At 38.6% G+C, this 13,437-nt stretch overlaps 1 long non-coding RNA gene across 1 annotated transcript; it reads right to left on the reverse strand.

Moving 5' to 3' along the window:
• Positions 1-6,109: 6,109 nt before the first annotated feature.
• Positions 6,110-8,306, reverse strand: LOC125497626 (uncharacterized). The gene is made up of 3 exons (XR_008968392.1): positions 7,773-8,306; positions 7,089-7,145; positions 6,110-6,305 (listed from the first exon to the last, which is right to left on the reverse strand). It is a non-coding gene; the product is annotated as an uncharacterized LOC125497626 (long non-coding RNA).
• Positions 8,307-13,437: the final 5,131 nt, after the last annotated feature.

Consider the following 13,437-nt stretch of genomic DNA (forward strand, 5'->3'; position numbering starts at 1 on the left):
TCCGGAGTTGGGATACGTGAAACACGTTATGGACCCTTTCTAGGTCGTTGGGTAAATCCAGGCGATAAGCAACTTTCCCTACCCTCGCCAGTATCTCATAGGGTCCTATGAACCTTAGGGCTTAGCTTCCCCTTTTTCCCGAATCGCATCACTCCTTTCATTGGGGACACCTTAAGCAACACTTTTTCCCCAACTTCGAAATTTTCGTCCCTTCGCTTCTGGTCCGCATAGGATTTTTGCCTGTCCTGTGCAGTCTTAATCTTTTCTTGAATGACTCGCACTTGATCCATCGTCTCTTGAATCATATCAGGTCCTAACACTACAGTCTCACTGATGTCGTTCCAACACAAAGGGCTACGACACTTTCTCCCGTACAACGCTTCAAATGGTGCCATCTTAATACTAGCATGGTAGCTGTTGTTGTATGAGAATTCTATGAGGTCCAAATGGTCTTCCCATGACCCTTGGTATTCTAAAGCACATGCTCGCAACATGTCCTCTAAGGTCTGAATAGTTCGTTCTGTTTGACCATCGGTAGCTGGGTGAAAGGCTGTACTCATTAATAGCTCACTACCAAATGCTTCCTGGACCTTTTTCCAGAAATTCGACAGGAATCGAGATCTCGATCTGATACTATACTTGTGGGTACTCCATGCAATCGAATGACATTTTTCACATAAGCCTTGGCTAAGGCTTCCATACTCCACGTACTTTCATAGGTATGAACCTTGCTGTCTTGGTTAGTCTATCCACTATCACCCAAATGGTATTATTGCCTCCCCGACTCCTAGGTAAGGCGACAACGAAGTCCATGGATATCGAGTCCCATTTCCACGTCGGAATGTCTAAGGGTTGAATCTTTCCCTGAGGTCTCTTGTGTTCACTTTTGACTTTCTGGCATGTTAAGCATTTGGAAACAAACTCAGCTACTGCTCTCTTCATACCAGGCCACCAAAACATCTTCTTGAGGTCCTTATACAACTTATCTCCCCCTGGGTGGACAGAATACGTCGTGTTATGACCCTCGCTCATTATCTTTTGTTTCAGCTCTTCACACTTTTGTGGCACGCACCACCTACCCTTATATCGTATGCTCCCATCCTCATGGATCGCAAACCCCTCTGCTTTGCCCTCCTTAAGCTTTGCCTTGACTCGCTCAAGTTTCACATCCCCAGGTTGACTCGCCCTTATCTCTTCTAGGAAGTTAGGTTCGATGGTTAGGGCACTCAGCAATCTTTCTACCTCCCCTTCATGAACAACTTCTATCTGAAGTCTAGAGAATTCCTCACAAAGTTTGTCGGCAACGACTAATGTATTCAGGCTATGGCTAGACTTGCGACTTAACGCATCAGCAACAACGTTGGCTTTACCCTCATGGTATTGGATGTCTAAGTCATAGTCCTTGATGAGCTCTAACCATCTGCGCTGCCTCATGTTGAGGTCTTTCTGGGTGAAGATATATTTAAGGCTTTTGTGATCGGTGAAGATACGGCAGGTTACCCATAGAGGTAGTGTCTCCAGATTTTGAGTGCAAATACTATGGCGGCCATTCTAGGTCATGTGTTGGGTAATTGACTTCATATGGCTTCAACTGTCGGGACGCATAAGCTATAACTTTCCCGTTTTGCATCAGAACACAACCCAACCCTTTTTGGATGCATCACTATACACATCATATCCTTCGTTCCCATTAGGCAAGGTTAGGACAGGGGCTGAGGTTAATCTCTCTTTGAGTGTTTGGAAGGCCTTCTCACTGTCCTCATTCCAGGTAAACCTACAATCCTTCTTCATCAGGTTTGTCATAGGTTTTGCTATTTTGGAGAAGTCTTTCACAAATCTCCTATAGTAACCGGCTAAACCCAAGAAACTTCGTATATCCGTGACATTCTTTGGAGTAGGCCATTCACTCACGGCTTTGATTTTCGCAGGATCGACTGATACACCCTCCTTAGAGATAAAATGACCCAAAAATGACACTCTTTCCAACCAAAATTCACATTTCGAAAACTTTGCATAAGTTGGTTGTCCCTAAGTGTCTGCAAAATGACCCTCAAATGATCCTCATGTTCCTCCTTGTTCTTAGAATAGATCAGGATATCGTCTATGAACACTACGACGAATTTGTCTAGGTAGGGTCGGAAAATTCTATTCATAAGGTCCATGAAAACTGCAGGTGCATTGTTAACCCAAAAGGCATAACCGTAAACTCATAGTGGCCATATCTGGTTCGAAAGGCAGTCTTAGGTATATCATGATCAACAATCCTCAACTGATGGTAACCAGACCTTAAGTCAATTTTGGAGAACATCCCCGCACCCTGAAGTTGGTCGAACAAATCATCAATCCTAGGTTGGATACTTGTTTTTCACAGTGACATTGTTCAACTCCCGGTAGTCTATACATAACCTCAAGCTACCATCCTTCTTTTTCACAAATAGACGGGTGCTCCCCATGGCGACATGCTAGGTCTAATATACCCCTTTTCTAGAAGTTCCTCTAACTGGTTCTTTAACTCATTCATTTCTGCCGGAGCCATCCGATACGGGGCTTTCGAAATGGGTCCAGTCCCAGGTACTAGGTCAACGGTGAACTCTACATCTCTCCTTGGAGGCATACCAGGTATTTCCTCAGGAAAGACATCCTGGAATTTCGGACTATGGGCACATCTTCAGGCCTTAACGGATCATCCTCCACTCTTCTCACTGAACACATAAATAGGGGCCAACCCTTGTCTACGTAGTTCTTAAGTTGTAACGCATTGATAACTTTAATTCCTGGTTCTCGAGGTATTCTCCTATATGACACTCTTTTCCCCAAAGGGTCCTTTAGTTCCACTTTTTGCGCATCGCAATCTATCTTAGCCCTGTACTTCCCAAGCCAATCCATCCCCAGAATGATATCTAGGTTTGATAAGTTAAACTCTATCAGATCAGAGGGAAAGTATCCCTCACCTATCTTTAATGGCACTTTTAGGAATCTTTTAGAACAATTAACAGTCTCCCCAGATGGAATGACTATAGGCATAGAAATCGACTCAGACTCGACCAATGTTAAATTTCTAACAGTTGCATGGGCAATAAATGACAAGGATGCTCCAGAATCAAATAAAACTTTAACAGGAGTGGAGTTGATAGAAAATGTACCCGTGACAACGTCTCTACGAGCCTCTTCTTCACTAGCCGTCATCATGTACAGCTTCCCTTTGCCCTTATCTTGGGAACTAGTTGCATTGTTAGCATTAGAGACTTGGTTGCTGGTATTGGTAGCGGGCTTGGAATAGTTAGAATTCCCATTGTAATTACCTCCCCCGTTACCATTCCCGTTACCATTTCCGTTTCGGGGCTTGTCCCCATAGTTTCCCTTCCTTTGGCCATTGGGGTTTAGCTTGTTTTTCGAATAGCATTCATAGGCTCTATGCCCCATCTTCCCACATTCCCGGCATTCAACCTTGTTACCCTCACAATCCTTACCAGGTGGTTGTTCGGGCACTTTCTACACCGATATACACGCTCAGGTCTGCGGTTATTGGTGTTATTGTTGCGGTTGTTGTTGTTGTTGTTGGGATTAGGGTTATTGTTGGGTCCCTTACCAAAATTTCTCTGAGGGTTTTGATTATTCTGGTTCCCGTTGTGCTTTTTCTCAAACTTTGGCCCTCAGGGTTTGGGTTATCCTTACGTTTCTCGCCCAGCTTACCCCCTTCCTCCCTTTTCCTGATAGCATAAAGGTGGGCAGCTTTGCCAAACACATGGTCCAGAGAGGTGAATGTATCTCCCCCCAGTCTACCCTGCAGGTCAAGGGTAAGTCCCAATTCAAAACGTGAGGCTTTAGCCTCCTCAGTAGGGGCAATCTCTGGGGCAAACCTCATCAGTTCAATAAATTTTCGGTAATATTCCTCTACCGACATGGTCCCTTGTTCCAGCATCATGAACTCTTGGGCTTTTTGTTTCTTAAGATACGGAGGGTAGTACTTGTCTCTTAGGGCCTTTTTAAAAGTTTCCCACCCGAAACCCGGTTGGCTGAGAAGGTTGTCCTTAGCCTGGGTCCACCAGAAATGGGCATCCCCCTGCAGATAGTAACTAGCTAAGGGCACTGTTTTCTCGTCAGGACAGGTTAGGTGAAGAAAAGCTTATCAAATTCCCCAACCCAGTTTTCCAACTCTTCAGGTCCCCCTTTTCCATTTAGTATAGGTGGGTTCCTACGGGCCACTTTTTCAGATAGGTCCCATCCCGGCTGTGACCTTGGGCTAAGTTGGCTGTAATCTGTACTAGGTCACGTATCGATTGCTCGATGTTAAGAGAGGTGTCAGGGGCGCCTCCCGATCGAACCATTCTGCGCTGAAATTAACATAGTAGCTATTTCAGTGACTTACACATAATTTTTGTTTTAACTTATTCAACGAATACACATTTAACATTAAACATATATTGCGAACACCTTTAAGTCTGTACTGACTTGCATCACAATCAACCAAAATAAGATGCCACAATTAACAATAAAAGATAATACTATGCACTATTATTGAAAATGGGAATGTAATATTTGTAAAGAAATACTATATATATATATATAATCAAATAATGTTACTCCCTAATCGGCATGCAAGCCTTATTATCCCTAACATAACAAATGAACAAAAACGATCAAAATAAAACAAAAATCCTAATCCTACATATATGTTCAAAAGAACTATGGGCCAAGACGGTGAGCTTCATCCTCTGATCCAGAATCCTCCATCCCTCCATCAAGGTCAATCTCATCTGCCTCAGGCTCGCCGTCCTCAAAGAATATATCTCTAGTATGGGTCCTGGTCTTCCTGGGTCTTCTTCCTCGATGGGATCCTCCTCCTCAATGGGATCCTCCTCCTCAATGGGATCCTCCTCCTCAATGGGATCCTCCCCTCAATGGGATCCTCTCCCTGAACAGGATTCTCATCCTCAACAGGGTCTTCATTCTCAGCAGGGTCCTCTCCTCAACTGGTATATCCTCTAGTGGAGGTGGCTCATCATCATCATCCTCCCCATGTAACCCTGGTACAACCTGGACCCCACCCAACACTATAATGAAGGTCCTATTGTTCCTTTCATCATCAGAGACGTAAGTGACTGTCCTAAGATTCTGAAAGTCATCGGCAATAACTCATCCTCAAATGGCTGGTATCTTGGCCTTTTTGCCACAGGTGCTGATGGCGGTTCAGGTATGACCCCTGGGTTCTCAGAATTCCCATCTATGGCCCTATTGCTCGAACTTTCCCTTTCAGATGAAGTAGAAGGGTTTTGACCCCTGGTCTCACGAACCCTCCACTCATTCTCGCAGTATTTAAGGTCAGTGAGGAAGTGCTTTTCGGAAGGCAGGTTCTGGTATCCGTAGGTATGCTTATTCCTATTGAAATACCCTTCTAGTCCACATATCCCCATACCTACGATGAACAAATCTATATGGCTCTATATCTGGAACATAACGAAGCATGAAGTGTATCCTAGAGCCCTCAGATCGTAACCATGTTCCCCTTGCATAATTCTGTAATCCATAGCAGACTTCATTTTAAAGAACCACATATCCCAGTCTTCCCCTACTTGTTTCATCAAAAAGTCCCTACAGCCTATGTCGTGAACCATCTGTGAAAGTAAAAACAAAATAGAATAGTCTAAGTTTTTGTAAAGAGGTAAATGCTCATTTTAACTTTGAAATCCACAAGTGAAATCAAGCTCATTCGATCAATAAAATAGTTTTTATACTTAAATAAGTTTTGAGTCTAATCAATTTAGACCTATCTTTGTACACTCTCTTAATCTAGTCACATTTGAAGATTTCAAGAACTTTCCATTTCAATTACACAGAGAGACATACAAGTTCGAGATACAAACAAAGTGCAATGATAACATGCCTATGACTTAATGCACATGACATGATCTATATGCTCCTAGCCCATACTACCCGTTTTGAAATCGTTTCGAAAACGTCTTTGAAAATAGGAGCTTCTGGCTCTGATCCAGTTTTGTAACACCCCCAAAATCCATACACGTCTAAAGCTACGTCGCATCGACTTTGGGAGTGTTACCGCCGCGATGGAACGCAAGGCATAATTAGAAATACGGTAACTCAAAGTTCATTGTCTCAAAACCAAATTGCAGCGGAATAGAAAATGTAATTACAACTCGGGAATCATAGATGACCCCTCTTTATTCAAACTCAAACCATGTAAAATGTTCTATAAAATTCATTAATGATCAAACCAAAAGTTAACTTCAAACTACAGTCTAGCCCCCATATGCTTGATGTCATGCAGCAGCACCAGCTCACCTAGTCTGCTCCCCATTGAAGTATCAATAGTTCATCACAGGACAACAAACACATAATAACACACAGGGTCAGCTATGCTGAGTACGTAATGAACCATTGAAACTATATGAACATAAATGATGCATACATTACAACTGTTATATGAACCTACGTTATCTCACATCCTTTAATCTTTCATTATTTGGCATCGAACGGGCACCGTCATCTTACTAGAATCATACGGGCTACTGAATCCTTAATAGACAACTTGGTCTATTAGATGAAATGCAAATACGGTTTTGTTCCGTCTCACACCCATCACCTTAGTATGCATACCCCCAAGATCGAACGGAACCTTCCGCCTACTTGAGTTATCAAAATATAAGGACACTACTGTCGTCACAGTAGGCCTGCGTAGGAGTGTAGGACAAGTCCTACACTCCCCCCATTGTTCTATACTTGTAGGGAGTCCAACTACAAGTATCGCCATAATCTTCTTTTATTACCAATCATTCTTTTATAACTTTAAGGAGTCATTTACATACTCTCTTAATTACCAAACTCAATCTTATCCCTAGTAACACTCTTGTTACTCTATAGATCAGATTAATAATGCTGATGTTACACTACGATAGAACTTCGCATTTCAATGCAACATATTTCAATGCATCATATTTGTTTCACGTTATAAACGTCTAACCAAACAATCACAATCAAATGTTCCCTATCATGGTACTAGGTTCCAATAACATGAACTGCAACCTAAACATGATACTAAGCTTTGAAAGTAAACTGGTACGCGTACGTACCTTGTAACGGAGAATTTTCGCTGACTTAATAGAACGAGCCGCTTATGAAATTGGGACCTAAATCGTTAAAACAAAGCTTTAGTGTTACGTCCTTGATAACACTAACAACTACTACGTACTAAGACCATAACGATCTAACGATTCGAATTACGCAATAGTTAAAACCTTATTCCAGAACTTTCGTTATAATTCTAATCTAGTGAATTTAACGTCTTTTAGAAGTCAGAGTTAGTGAGTAACTAAGTTTTAGTAACATTAGTCCATTTTACCAATCCAAAATGTCATAAGTCCAGCCTGTCTTATGTCCAAAAGTCAAGTCATATGTCCAAAAGGTAAGTCATATGTCCAAGAGTAAGTCATATGTCCAAAGTAAGTTCCATGTCCAAAAGTAAGTTCCATGTCCAAAGGTAGTCATACGTCCAAAGTCAGATTTCATGAAACAGTTACTCATGAACAAATAATAATGTAACTAATAATAAGACACACTTTTCCTATTCAACTTATTCCAATTACAAACCTAACCAGAATTTACTTAAAACAGAACAATAACTTAATAGTTAACAATCTAATAATTTAAAACACTTACTTATAATTATATATATTATAAAATAACCTTTCTAATACGAAAAAGTAATATAAAAAATAATATAAACTGACATACTAAGTTAAGTACATGAATTATACCGCTGAAACTCGCCGGCGAAAGGATTCCGGCGACCGAAAATCACACCACACACGCGAGTGCACAGTAGCTCGCCCGGTTTCGCTCGTCGCCCACGGACACCCACACCAGCCTTGCTGGTTCGCACAATCCCCGCGCAACAACCGAAACCCTCGCTCGCACAATCCTCGACACCGCACCCAACTCTCGAACACCTTCGCGCACAACCCGACACGCCTGCGCACCGCTCGAACCAAACCTCGCACAGCCTTCGTCGCTCGCAACCTCGGCACGCCTGCGCACCGCTCGAATCAACCCTCGCACAGCCTTCGTCGCTCGCAGCGCGAGTTCGCACCACTCGAGACTACGCCCGCGCGACCCTCAAACACCGACTGAGAGGGAATCCGAGAGAGGAAGAAAGGAAATCTGAGGGAGAGAAGAAGCAAATTCGAAAGAGAGAGAAGAAGGGAAGATCGGCCAAGGAGAGTGTGAGGAGAGAAAGTCGGCTGGGAGAGAGGGAGAAGAAAGGGTTTAGGGTTTTTTTTTCCTGAAATTCCATCTTCTTTCCTTTTTATACTCCCTTCCAAAAGGTAGTAACCCTAGGTCGATTAGGTTACTCTTTTAAAATTCCGGAAATTCCTAACAAATTCATGTTACTAATAATTTATTCCTATTAACTTGTAAATAAATTAAAATACCTTTTTATTAATTCTTTTATATTTTCTTAATTAGTACGGAATTAGTATAAAAATACGGAGTATTACAGATGCCATGAGCGAGCCAGGTAGCCGTTTTAACGGAAAAAAATTCAGAACTAGTCAATCCCCAACAGGGTTGATCAGGGGTAGGGGAGTTAGGGATAGGAATGCCTAATATCATGTGGACAATATGCGGTGGAACTAACTCATTCAGGAGCGAAATATTCCATTGATTTGTAGGCATTATGACATTATTTATGGTGAGTTCTAAGTTAGCAATAGAATATATTCTGAGATCTAATAGTTGAATGAGACTCTGGTTGGCACACCAGTTATATATCCAGAAGAGGATATTTGTACCATTTCCAACTTTCCAACGAATTCCTTTTCTTAGAAGCTCTCGTGATCGAAGGATAGCCTTCCAAATCTGAGAGTCATTAGACTTTGCTTTGTTTCAAAGAATGACGTATTTCGAAGATATTTTTGACGCATAAGGGTAGGCCAAAGTGATTGCTGATCATAAAGGATTCTCCAATCCATTTTGGCTAAGTATGCTTCGTTAGTATGTGTCATTTTCCAAAAATTTAAGCCCCCATATTTTTTTGGCCGGCAAATTTTTGACCATGCTAGTAAAGGCAGTCCTGTTGAGTTGGAAGAAGAGCGCCAAAAAAACTTCCGGTTGATACTATCGATTGTATTGCATATTTTCTTTGGAACTTGAGTTGTGGCCATAAGGTATGCTGGGGTTGATTCTAGGTGACTCTGGATAAGTACCGATTTTCCTGCTTTCGAAAGACACTAATTGTGTCAGGTGTTTATTTTATTGTCAACTTTTTGAAGTAGATGTTGGAAATCAGTAGTCATTGGTTTATAACTTGAGAAAATAACTCTCAAGTATCTCCCCAAGACAGTTTAGATAATACAGTTTTTTTACTAAGGATATGTTTGGTTGAATGTAAAATATTTTTAATATAAAATAATATTTCGTGTAAAACATTTTTACAATGAAAAATTCAAATGTAAAGCTAATTTTCCTTTAATTGGTTCAATATAAAAAAGGTTATGGAAAAGAGAAAAATGAAAGGGGAAGGGGAGAGGATGGATAAGAGGAGAGTAGCTAAGGAAGAGAGAGTAAAATGTGTTTTCCCTTCTTTTTCAAAGAAAATGATTTTCACTTAAAACTCCATTATTGATGCAAAACTTATTTTGCACCCCTTACCAAACCAAACAATAGAAAATGAGAGGAAAAGGAAAACTCGTTTTCATGGACAATATTTTACACCTACTAAGTAGAGCCTAAATGCTCCAAATTTTCACATAATTCATAATATACACTCCAACTTTTCAAAATTTACTAAATACCCCGACTTTTACACAATAATATAGCATCTCTTTTGATTAACGGAGTTAGACTTCTGTTAGTCATTAGCCCCTAAATACACACACACACACACACACACACACACACACACACACACAACACACACACACACACACACACACACAACAACACACACACACACACACACAAATATATATATATAATATATATATATATATATATATATATATATATATATATATATATATATATATATATATATATATATATATATAACTCAAAGCAAACAAATGTCATGCTGCCACATGTTCTCCCCCCTCTCAGGCAATTAAGACAAAATAAACAATATAAATGTGTGTGTTAAGACTCGAACCCACAACCTCTCCTTGGAGATATAACTTTAAAATAATAAAGTGTACATAGAATTAATAAAGTGTATATATATTTGGAAAAATAATCCTCCCAAAATGGTCATAAACAATCGTCACAAAGGTAAGTCGCCAACTTATCCCGAGCTTCATTTAACTCCTCCATGGTGAAGCCCTTCAAACTTCTATTCATATAAACCTTGCAAAACAACCAAGGAATAAAACACATACTATAAGAATTCAATCATTTATCGTAGTCTAAAGTTCTAAAAATTACATATACCTTCCCGAAATTCAATCAATAATGAATTGAAGGTTAGAAATCTACACATATATTATACCTTAGATAGTCATATTCATGAAAAAATTGGAGTCAAATGACTCAAAATCTAATACTTGGACGCGAAAAGGCCAAAATAGGCCTAAAATCACATTTACGTTCTCGAAATTTGACCAACAACTAATGCAAGCCTAAAAACCTACACAATAGTTATATTATACCTCATATTATGATGTTCGAAATGAATTTGGGGTTAAATGACTCGAGAAATACAAATTGGACGCGGATTGGCCAAAATAGGCCTAAAATCATGTTTACGTTCCCAAAATTCGACATACAACAAATGCAAGCCTAAAAAAATCTACACACTATTTATATTATACATTATATTATCATGTTCAAAAATAATTTAGGGTTAAATGACTCAAAATCTAATAATTGGACGCGAAAAGCCAAAATAGGCCTTAAATGACCTTTTTTGCGAATATTTGCTACTTTGGTTTCTAAAGCTATTAACTACTACCTATCGTGTAACAACCGTGAATTTCCAATACTTCTAAAATCAACTTAATAAAAATAAACTCGGAAATCCAAAGGTGCTACGCCGCGATAATTATTAATAATAACCGCAAGGCTAATGGTTCTAACTAAAACAATAAACAATAAGTTTTGACTAATTATTACAGACCAACTAAATAGAATGTAAATTAATTATTACAAACCAGAACATAAATCTTATAAATGAATAACAGCGGAAGTCTTTTTAAAGTCTTATTAAATCAAAAGGGATCCAACGCACTCTTTAACCTAACTGGAGCTAACTATCTTCAAGTCCCTGCACATTAAACACTGTAATATCAGCCAAAGGCTGAGCAAGATTTAATACTGAAATAAAACAAAACTATTCAATGTGCAGGTAAGATATATAGGAATATCTTACAAATTCATTTAAAAGGAGTACATATTATATATATATAATTAACTTTCTAATAACCTCAAATACGATCTTTCTTTCTTTTTGAACTATTCTGTAAAACTTTCAAATATAACCTTTCGTAATCTGTGAGTAGGAAGTATATAAAAATCCAATGAGCTAGCTAGGCTCACTAGACAAGGTAAACACCAAAGTCCCTAGTATGCATACCCCTAACTTGATAACGAACCAAGAAGGAAGACTAATGGCAAGTGTATTGATCAACATACACCCAACTACTAAAATATATTGTTGAGACACTGTTAACTCAACATACTTCCAAACTCGGAGAATACCGCTTACCGGCAACCCCACAATAAAACTCTATAAACCCTCGTAAGGGTGAGGAACTTCCTCCTTTCGAAATCTCAACTTGGTAATATTGAGGAACATCCTCCTTTTAATATAAATCTCATGAATAATCTCATAAACTCTTTCAATATAAATATCGAGAACCATTTAAATATCAACGTATAAACTTCATAAAACTATCTCATTGTAAAAATAAATTTCCAAACATTATAAAACAGTTTCTCAACTCATCTGTACAAGCACAGTAAGAAATCTTACCTTATCAGTAATCAAAGTAATTAGCAAATCTCAATCTCAAATCAAAAAGGTTCCTCTACGAACCCGCAATCTACAATAAAATAATAACATAGTATAAGCCACTTACGGCATACCTAAAGTTGACTCGCAAAATCATTCATATCATTATATAAACACTATATTTTATAAGGATTACTATACATCCAATTATCCGAACAAAATGGAGTATATAGTCGTATTATAGTGTAGTAAAGTAGTGACACTTCTATGTTCTAAACAAAGTACCAGACACCTACTATGTCTATCTACATATATGTATTCCATAGATGGTAGAAATATCAAAATTATCATAATACGGGACCCTAATTTATGAACCCTAATTTATAAAACCCCAATTCGATTTTGTTATGAACCCTAATTTATAAAACCCCAAATTCTAAAAAAAATCAATCAAATACGAAATTGAAATTAAGATTAGAATTTACTTGATTAGGAAAAGTAATAAAAGTGAAATTACACTATAAGGGACCCAACAATCTCGACCTCTTGATCCGAAAACCGCAAGTCCAATAACCCAAAAATTTTCTTCTTCGAAACACCCACAAAACCAAGAGATATTGAAGCCGACGAACAAGAGTTGAAGTTTGATGATGATTGATAGAGAAAAGTAGTAGCTTTGATGGAGTATTGAAGAAGAAAAAAAAACAATGGAAGAAGGAAAAAATGTAGAAGAATGAATGGATGTAAGGTAAGGCTACGGGAAACACCCAACCCTTTTTCCTCTTTTTTTTTGTTCTTTTTTTTTGTTGTTGTTTGTTTTCTTCTCTTACTCTATTTTTAAATAAGGTTAGCTAGGTTTTAACCTAGGAAATCTAGGAATCAGTTTTTTTTTTAAACCACTTCAAAGGTAAAGTCAAAGTTAGAAAAGAAAATATTTTTAATAAAAGAAATCTGAAATTATTTTCAGCAATTAAATTAATACAAACTGGTATAAAATACGGGGTGTTTACCCTCTAAATATTTTCGCCCCGAAACTTAAATATTCAGCTCGAAACTTAAAATATTACCCAAAGAATAAGCCTATACTCCTTTACACTAAGATAACAGATTGACTCTATACTTTAGTCAATTATATACTTTAGTCGACTACCATCACTTGACGTATAAAACTCAACTAGCATTTCACATATTAATAGATAAACTCAAATGACCAAACTCACACTTACTAATATAGAAACCATCAATAATAATATGCACGAATTAGTATGAATTTTACCCCCCTTAAAAAAAGAGTTACGTCCTCGTAACTAAAAATTTACCTGGGTGAAGAGATGGGGATACTTAAGACGCATCGCATCCTCAGCTTCCCAAGTAGACTCCTCCGAGTTGTGGTTTTCACGATCTTTGTCTCACCTTTGCGAGTCTTTCGAACTTTTGCTAGAATCTGAACTGGAAACTCCTCATAAGTCATGTTATCA

The sequence above is a fragment of the Beta vulgaris genome, chromosome 1, assembly GCF_026745355.1.
Source record: "Beta vulgaris subsp. vulgaris cultivar EL10 chromosome 1, EL10.2, whole genome shotgun sequence".
Lineage (NCBI taxonomy): Eukaryota > Viridiplantae > Streptophyta > Magnoliopsida > Caryophyllales > Amaranthaceae > Beta > Beta vulgaris.